Source organism: Malurus melanocephalus, unplaced genomic scaffold (genome assembly GCF_030028575.1).
Source record: "Malurus melanocephalus ecotype Western Australia unplaced genomic scaffold, MMel_1.1 scaffold_30, whole genome shotgun sequence".
In the NCBI taxonomy this organism is placed as follows: Eukaryota; Metazoa; Chordata; class Aves; order Passeriformes; family Maluridae; genus Malurus; species Malurus melanocephalus.
In genome coordinates, this window is record NW_026623262.1 from 1108588 (window position 1) to 1117098 (window position 8511).

Sequence of the window (8511 nt, forward strand, 5' to 3'; positions counted from 1 at the left end):
TATGGGTATGGGGCATCTGAGTTCAGAAGCATCCTTCAGCAATGTCCATTTGGGAGAAACATTCTGAGACTTTTAAAGATAGAATAGTAAACCTGGGAAGCACTGAATGTTTAACTGAAAAATCAGAAAGATAAGCAAAATAATTATTTGAGCTGCAAAAAATCTGCAGGTTTACAGAAAAGAAAAATTACAATTTTACAAAATTGTTTGCTGATTGTTCTTTTTTTCCCCGCTTCTTTTAATTTTTTTTTCCTCTGGAAGTTCAGTGATATACTATAACGAAAGGGAGGAATTGTTAAATTAATTTGAAACTGAAAATTAAAAACCAAGAGACTTTACTGCAAATAACAAACAGTGGAAACCCCCGGTGATTCAATCACTGAAAACCAGACTGGGAAAAGCACTACACTGGATTGCACACTGCAAGGATGAAGCAAACTGGCCTCTCTCTGTTACTGCTGGTAGTGCTCTGGGAAGGCACATACTTAGTAAGAAACATTAAATATGCTATTGCTATTGCAGTTTTCTGTTTCAAATCATGGAACAGATCTTCCCTGTCCATAACTTCTGAAGAGCATCACATAGTTAATTTGTCTGTTTATTAGTTGAATCGCACAAGAGGAGTACACTGGTAGAAAAAAATTAAAAATACCACAAGCAAGAAAAAGGTGATAATACTAAATTATACTTTAGCTACTGGTGGAAGTGGACTGACAAGTCTAATGTAAAAGAATCTTCCATAATACCTGCTATCTTTTTACCTTTTGGTAACGTTAGTTTTACCAGGACATCTACACCTGCTTTAAAGCAGAAGGCTTTTTTTTTTTTTCTTTTTGAAAACCAGAAACTTCAATATAGCTGAGAGAAATTCTGCAAAGAAAGTTCATCTTTCTCAGGAGAAACAACATAAAGAAAAATTAGTAGCTGTATAAAGTATCAGTGCTTCAGAGTTCCTAAGTGGAAGCTACACTGGCATATTAAACTGGCAGCTTATCCTCTTTGAGGTATCCACCTCACTCATGAGGAAAGCACAAGAACATTAAAGAACTGCTTCTGCACCTGTTATATTATGCTTTGCATTTTTAATGCTTAGCAGAAGCTGTTGGTGCTTAAAAATCTTCACCAAATGTATCYATGGAAAAAGCTGAAGTCGTTAATCTGCGTATCATACAACAGAATCATCTTGCATTTAATGACTAGATTTCTAAAGCAATTACAAAATTTGGACCAAGTGCTGGCCTAGGGGGAAGCCAAGTTTTTCTTCCATTTTGAGAAATTAGCTCCATTGTTACTGCTGTTGACGTAGGCAGCCCCCAGCATGCAGGATGCCACGCAGGATGTCTGAGCACAGACAGGCATGGTGYGTGCAGGCAGACCTGTCACGGTGGGACAGGTACAGGTGGTGGATTCCCCTGCCCAGCTACCTCTGGGAAGCATTGCCAAGGCAAGCTAACCTTTCTGCAGSAGCTGGAAAGAGCCAGCATTCCCTTTTTGACTAAATGCAACTATTTTTTTCTTTACAGAGTCTATATCTTAGAATTTTTCTCTGATTTTTCCTTTGTGTTCCCGTGCTAACTTGACACAGAGTAAACATAAAATTTGTTTTTAACTCCAAACAGGCATTTAGTAAATGCCAAGGATAATGAAATGCTAGAAGTTTGGAAAAAAGTAAACAGCAGYCATAGCAAAAGTGTGTTAAAGAAATTGGCTCATCTAATCTAAAATAGTAAAATGACTGAGTTCCAGGGCTGAATTATTACCAGAAGTAATACCATGACTTCACTCAGGAAGCATTACTCAGTGGGATTATAGCTGGAACATTTTCAAACTTAAGGATTCATCTTCAGAAATATCATTCTTGGAGTGCAAAATATCCTGTGCCTCCCAGTCCTAGAATAGTTTCTCAGTTAATAACTCACAATTCTGCATATCATAAACTTTAATTTGCTTGTGAGTCATTTTGCTGTTCAAGAACCGTGTAAAATGTTAATTTTATGTCAGTAAGSGTTAAGAGTCCAAGGAACTGAGCTTTCATTGAAATGTGGAATTTCCCTACACACTCTTGAAAATCCTGTCTCCAATATCAAAATACTTCACTTTTTGCTTTACAGAAGAACATTCCATGCAGTTACTTACGGCCTTGCTGTGAGTTGTGATAACCTACATCCAGAGATACGAGATAAGTCTCCTACCATGAAGTGGACTGTTCAGTGTGGTGAGAAAAATAAGCTGTTTTTATTTATTTATTTATGTACAAAAAATACCAGAAAATTGACACCAGTTGAAGCATGCAAAGCTGCATGACATAAAGAGCTTTGGGGAGCTTTTTCCCTTGGTGCTTCAGACAGGGTATGGAAATTTCTTGCCTGGTGAGATAAACTAATAGATTGACAAAAAWTACAAATGCTACGTAGCAGGAATTGCAGCGAAGGAGTGTCTTAGTCCAGAGTGCACTAGAGAAAATATCATGTTCATGGTATCCTGATTTCATTTCTATTACACAAGAAATCAAACTGAGCAAGAGTGTCCCTAATTCCACTCATAAATACTGTGTAGAAAACTGATAGTCCTTAAGGTTCTATTTTTCTTTAAAACTGATATGGGAGTGGTGGTCTTGAATAAATATTTTCATCTGGAAAAACATGTGGAGTAATGTTCAGTACACTAGAAGTTCAACCTCATTTAAACTTAGGGTTTTTTCTTGGATGTCTGTCATTCTTGTATGATTGTGAAAATGTGGTGCTTCCTTGGATGATCCCTTGGACACCCACATGGAAATTTGCTTTGGAATCAGGTTAAAGTAACTCACTCCTATAAGGGAATAAGTTAAGAAACCGGACTATGCTATAGTTTTCATTGCATTCCTCTCAAAAATTGTTGCTGCTACTGGTGGTGTGTTTTTTTTTTTTTTTTTTTTTTTTTAAGTTTTTTTGTTTTGTTTTTTTTTTTTTTTTTTTTAATTTATTTTTTTTTTTTTGTGCTGGACAGCCAATGTAAGAATTATGAATAAATGGAAAGCTTCTTGATGTTTGTCATGAAATCATATTTTAATGTTAGTAGCTCGGATCACTAATCTAAGCCTGGCTCCTTTTGTACCTGCATGCAAATATGTACTCAGCACTCCTATTACCATGTCATGGCTTCAAGTGTCCCCTTGACAGCTCACAGCCAAAAATACCTGTTGAGGCAAAAGTAATTTATTTATGTAGATATCCCTATTATTTCAGTCAAAAAAGCTCAGCTTAAATAGAGACCAGCAGCTGAGTTGAAATGTTTTTGCAATAYGCACTGATGTGAGACCAAGTAACCTATTTCACTTAGGTGCTTTAATAGACTTGGATTTCTAGTTTTAGCTGTGCTATTACATTTCCTGGAAAGCTCCCTTATCCATAAAAATAAAAAAGTAACAGGGAGAACACATTTTCTTAAAGTGACTTAAAGGTGTTTGRCTGTTGGTATTTATATATAATGAGTGGTAAATACACATGCCTTGTGTCTGACTGATCAACGCTTGCATTGCCACGTGCTTTCCTGGTTGTGTGAAGGTACAAGATTTGTGCTGAACACTAAAGTCAGGCTGATTCTTATTCCAGATGCACATGTGCAACTTCTATAGCAGTCAGTGAAAGCTGCATACATAGATTAAAATCTAAAATAATATGACATTGCATCCATTTGCCCTGGATGAGAATTTTAGATAAAAGAATTATCAGTATACTGTAATTCAGTCCTTTAGCATATTCATATTATGAAAGTRAGAATACATTTCACACACGCAGTGTTAAACAAAGATTTAGTAGGAGTGGTCTTGGCTGGGAAATCATGTGAACACTATGCACATACATGTCCTGAGTAAGCTGCTTTTTGTTTCAGTTATTGCACTTCTGAACAATTTCTTTTGGCAACAGGGTGCTGGCCATACATGCACAGAGTTTTGGGCAGTTTCTYGATGCTAGATTGCATCCCGATTTTTATCTAATTGCTGCTTCAAAATGAGAGGTTTTTTACATGAGATAGTGTAGCACTTTATAAAAAGAATCATGGTTGAAAATACATGAAGTTGCAGTAGGTATACGACATTGAACATGTCAGATAAAAAGGAGCTCATTTCGAAAGACAAATTGTGGATATTAGCTAATTTACACATATAAACAGTGAATATTTTATTTTGAATTCTKAAACAGTTAAAACGTCCCGATGTTGGTTGTAATTTCATCTTTCACCACCAGCAGAGGGAGCAGCAGTGACTAAGCTGCACAAACTGTGGGGGTTTCATCCACTCCATCCGCCAAATTCCCTCTGCCAACACCCTGAAAAACCTCTAGTGCTATCTGCAGGAACCGAGAAAAAATATCTGAGGTAGAACTGATCCTTGAATACGTTTAAATATTCCTATTTGCTTCAAAATAAACTCTTGTGTACCCCCCAATTAAATGAGCATTTACAACTTTGTGAAAAATACATGGCACACGAGTAGTATTTGGAATAAAATCAGAGACCTGACTACACAGACCATGGCCATCACATCTCATAAGCTGAAAGCTTGCTTCAAAGATGTTTAGCAGACTCTATTTCTGATTTTGCAACTTAAACCACAGTTCTGTGGGAAGACACATTTCAAAACTGTAGTTACTTGAAACCTAAGATTTTGAAAGATGCTAGAATGAATTTCAAAATTGTCAGTTGTTGCAGTTTACTTTCAGACAGTGCTTAAAACTGTCAGAACCATTGAATCAGTCCTCAACAGACATTTTAGYGCTTTCATTCAACCAATCTAGCAAAAGAATGGCAATACGCAGCTGTTAAAAAAACATGTAAGATTGGATTTAAATCAGTGTTGCCCACCTCCAAAGCTCTAGGTCTGAACATTTGTGCTGGTGGAAAGCAGCAGAGAGACCCTCTGTCACACAACTCTTAATTGAGTCCAAATATGCCAGTGAATATGTTTTTGGCTCTTTGACATTTTACCCRTGTCAATAATCATCTTGACCAAATATGAACACCTATACTATTGTCACTTAAGCTCATTCTCCCATATTTTCTCACTACAGCAAAAGCCTTTAATAGCAAGGAATTTGAGAGTTAAGCCATTGTATTTGCCCCACCAATGTCACCTTAACAAGGACATTGTAGACTAGATGACAAGACTGTGCACATGAACTGTCTTCCTTCAATCTTCTCAGCACCTCTGATGGAAGATACTCTGACTACAAACCTGACATGATTATAAACACCGCCAAGACAAACCCAGCACATCAGTTCCTGCCTGRCATCATGTCAGTTCAGCTCACCCCAAAACCAGCCACCTAAAGCTGAAAGCCTAACTGTCAKCAGCAGCCTTTTATTGCATTATTTCTGATGAATGTAAAGCAGTAATAATATTGGGGGAAATGGTAGTTATGGAGACTTCATGTTCTGGGCAGAAAAAAGATCAAGGGTTTTGCTGTTGGTCTTGCAGGAAAAGGAGTGATCTCAGAGCTKTTTGGGGTTCTCCATCACTATGGAATCACTCTCCTGGCTGTAGGAGACAGTGCCTAAGGAAGCACTACTGCAGGCTACTCTCAGACTAACTGCTAAGGATCTGGTTAGAATGCCTGCCAGGTGGGAGGTGGACACACACCRTCTGAAACATTCACAGTATTGTGTAAGTTCATTATACTTAGTCACCAAAATGTCATTTATCTACTCTCAGTTTCCTGACATGTCACTGTCACTCTGGAGTCTTTCTTACCTATTGATGTCTAGAATATGAAAAAGTTAAGTCTTCTTACCTTGGTTGGCTTTACAATAATGACGCACCACTCTTCAGAATCCAGAYCTGCGTGCTCCTCCCAGTTAATTGTTTGGTTGAGGGCCGGACATTGATCACAGATTTTTTAATACCTTCAAAGAAAGAAATTTCATGTCTTTCCTGACCAAAGATTTCTCTCATAAAGGTCAGTGTTGCTGTGTCCAAACAGCTTATTCAGTGGGCTGTGGTGCCAAATGGGCTTAATGAAAGTCACAAGGCTTTATTTTGTTAAAGAAATACAATTTCAGCCATCTTTGAAGAAAGGGCAGAGGATGTATTACAAGTGTAACTGTAAAATGTCTTCTGTTTGTCACACAATACAGCAGTTTGGTTTGCAGCATGTGATATGATTAATTCATATGCATTCATATTAATAACTAATATTAAAATCAATAGGATTATTTTTTGCCATTGGATTCCATGAAAGGGAATTAAAAGCACAAGTTCACTGTATATTTAACACAGTCCATTTTTTCAATTTTGTTTTATGTGATTCCTTTTGAATTTTTTAACCATTTTTATAATTTGCCAGAATTGTCTACCATGTAGGAAAAGAATCAGCAGTTTCAGAATTCAGAAGGATGAGTGACTCTATTAACAGTGATACTATTAATAATGCAGTAATTGAAGTTCTGAGTACATTTCTCTCAGATAGTTCCAGTCACTGGTTGTTAATGAATTACATGGTATTTACTAATGTAGCCAAAATGGGTCTGAGTTGTTGGATTCATAAGGTGTTTTTGTCTGCAAACGTGACTATCATTGCTTTACAACAGCGCTTTCCAATCACTGCATGTGTCACTACCTAAATCAGAAACATTTTTTGCTGCTGGTACTGAATAGCTGAAATTTCCGCATGCTTTAAGTGCACACATATTCACCAGCAACATGATTGTTTACTTTCCTATAGCGTAGTTTGCCCAAGCATACAGAAATCTGCTCCARTGTTTTCACTGAAGATGACAAATATGCAGTGATGCTGTAGGCTGTCTGGTTTCGGTTGTGATCCGTAAGTGTATGTGCCATTTAACAACCAATAAAATATGACAGGCATATAAAATTCTGTCTGAGCAGGAAAGGAAATTTTATTGCTCAGGTTTTAGTCACACATGCCTTACATAAAGTCGTACAGTCAGATCAGTATTTTATTGTTACTTACCATATGTGTTACACCCCTTAGGCATGAAAGAGCATTAACCTTATCTGCAGAAGAAGAGATTACTTCAAATAAGTTTTTAGTCAATACAGTCTTTCTTTAGGAACAAAACAAGGAAAACCTGAAACAAATCTACATATCTCATAGATAYGTATATCTCATCTCACAACCGAAGAAAGGAATCAATCACACAATCATAGTTTTATCAGCTTCTTTCTTAAACACTGTATCTCCTCTTACATGCCAAAACAATTCATTATGCACTACTAGGGGTCACTGAAATCAATAAGTGCTATGTGTAATYTCCTTACCCACTGTATCCCCCCAAAACTCCTGACATTGAGGGTCTTGGCCTCACACAGAGAAAACATTGCTGATCTTATAGCCAGGTTACATGCATAAATTTAAGCATACATGTATCAGATTCACCAAGTATGTTGTTCAGCGATAGATCAGTGGTGACCAGAGAGCTCAGCAGGACACATCTGTACTCTGTTCACACTTCTCAGGTTCCTTGTACAGCTSAGCAGGAGAGGGCAAAAAGGAGAGGTGATGATTTTGAGTCACTTCTGCAATTACAGAAGAATTTCAAAACAAATTCCACTGTCTTGTTATTTCAGAATMTACAGATTATATTTTCTTTAATACACATGTGAACCAGAATTTATTTTTATTRTGTACTACCGGCATTTAGCTCCACCAGTTGAAGAAGGACGCTAACAGCCTGCAAAGCATTACAATGGCAGGATATGAACCTACACAGGATATGAATTTATAAATGCCAAAGGAGTGTAGTAGTAGCAACATGTAAATCAAAGTTAAGAAAGACAGACAATCTTACTTTAAGATCAGCTGATGCAAGGTAGCAACATATTTATTTTTAAGAAAAACAAGTGCTTTTGTGGCACCAGACCGAGGGACTGAATGATCAGTACRTAACGACCTGACAATGGTTGATTCATGATAGAAGAAAGGGAAAGAAAATAAGTTGTATTTCAGATTCCAGCATGCAACATACCTGAAACACTGAGCAAGGTTTCTGAAAGCCAAGTAAGGAAGCTTGTCAGCTTTTCTGTTTCTTCAGGCACTTTATCTATCAAGACCAACTGAAAAAAAGGGAGAACTACAATAWTTTTGTTTAAGCTGTTCTAGGTAGCTGTCTGAGATATTTTGGAGCAACATTGACAATAAAAGAAGAATTGGAGAAATAACATCAAGAATATTTAAGACATTTGTCCTGGACAAAGTTGCTAATCTCGAGCTTCAAATAAACTAATACAGTGCTCACCCAAGCAAAACTTCAGTGCAAGTTCCATTGAAAGCAGAATAAAAGTGTGATTTTCCTCTGCAATCACATATTCACACAGAAATAATGTATTTTTATATGTAGCTAATGTTTGATGGCTTTATGGCTGACTATAGAAGTCCGAGGATTACAGAACCTTTGCCTGAACAGTGAACCCTTGAATTTAGCCTTATTAACTGCTAATATTTTTTCTGATTCTACTTTTTTTTTTTACTTTTTTTTTTTTTTTTTTCCTATATTAAGTTGTTCAACAGTTCT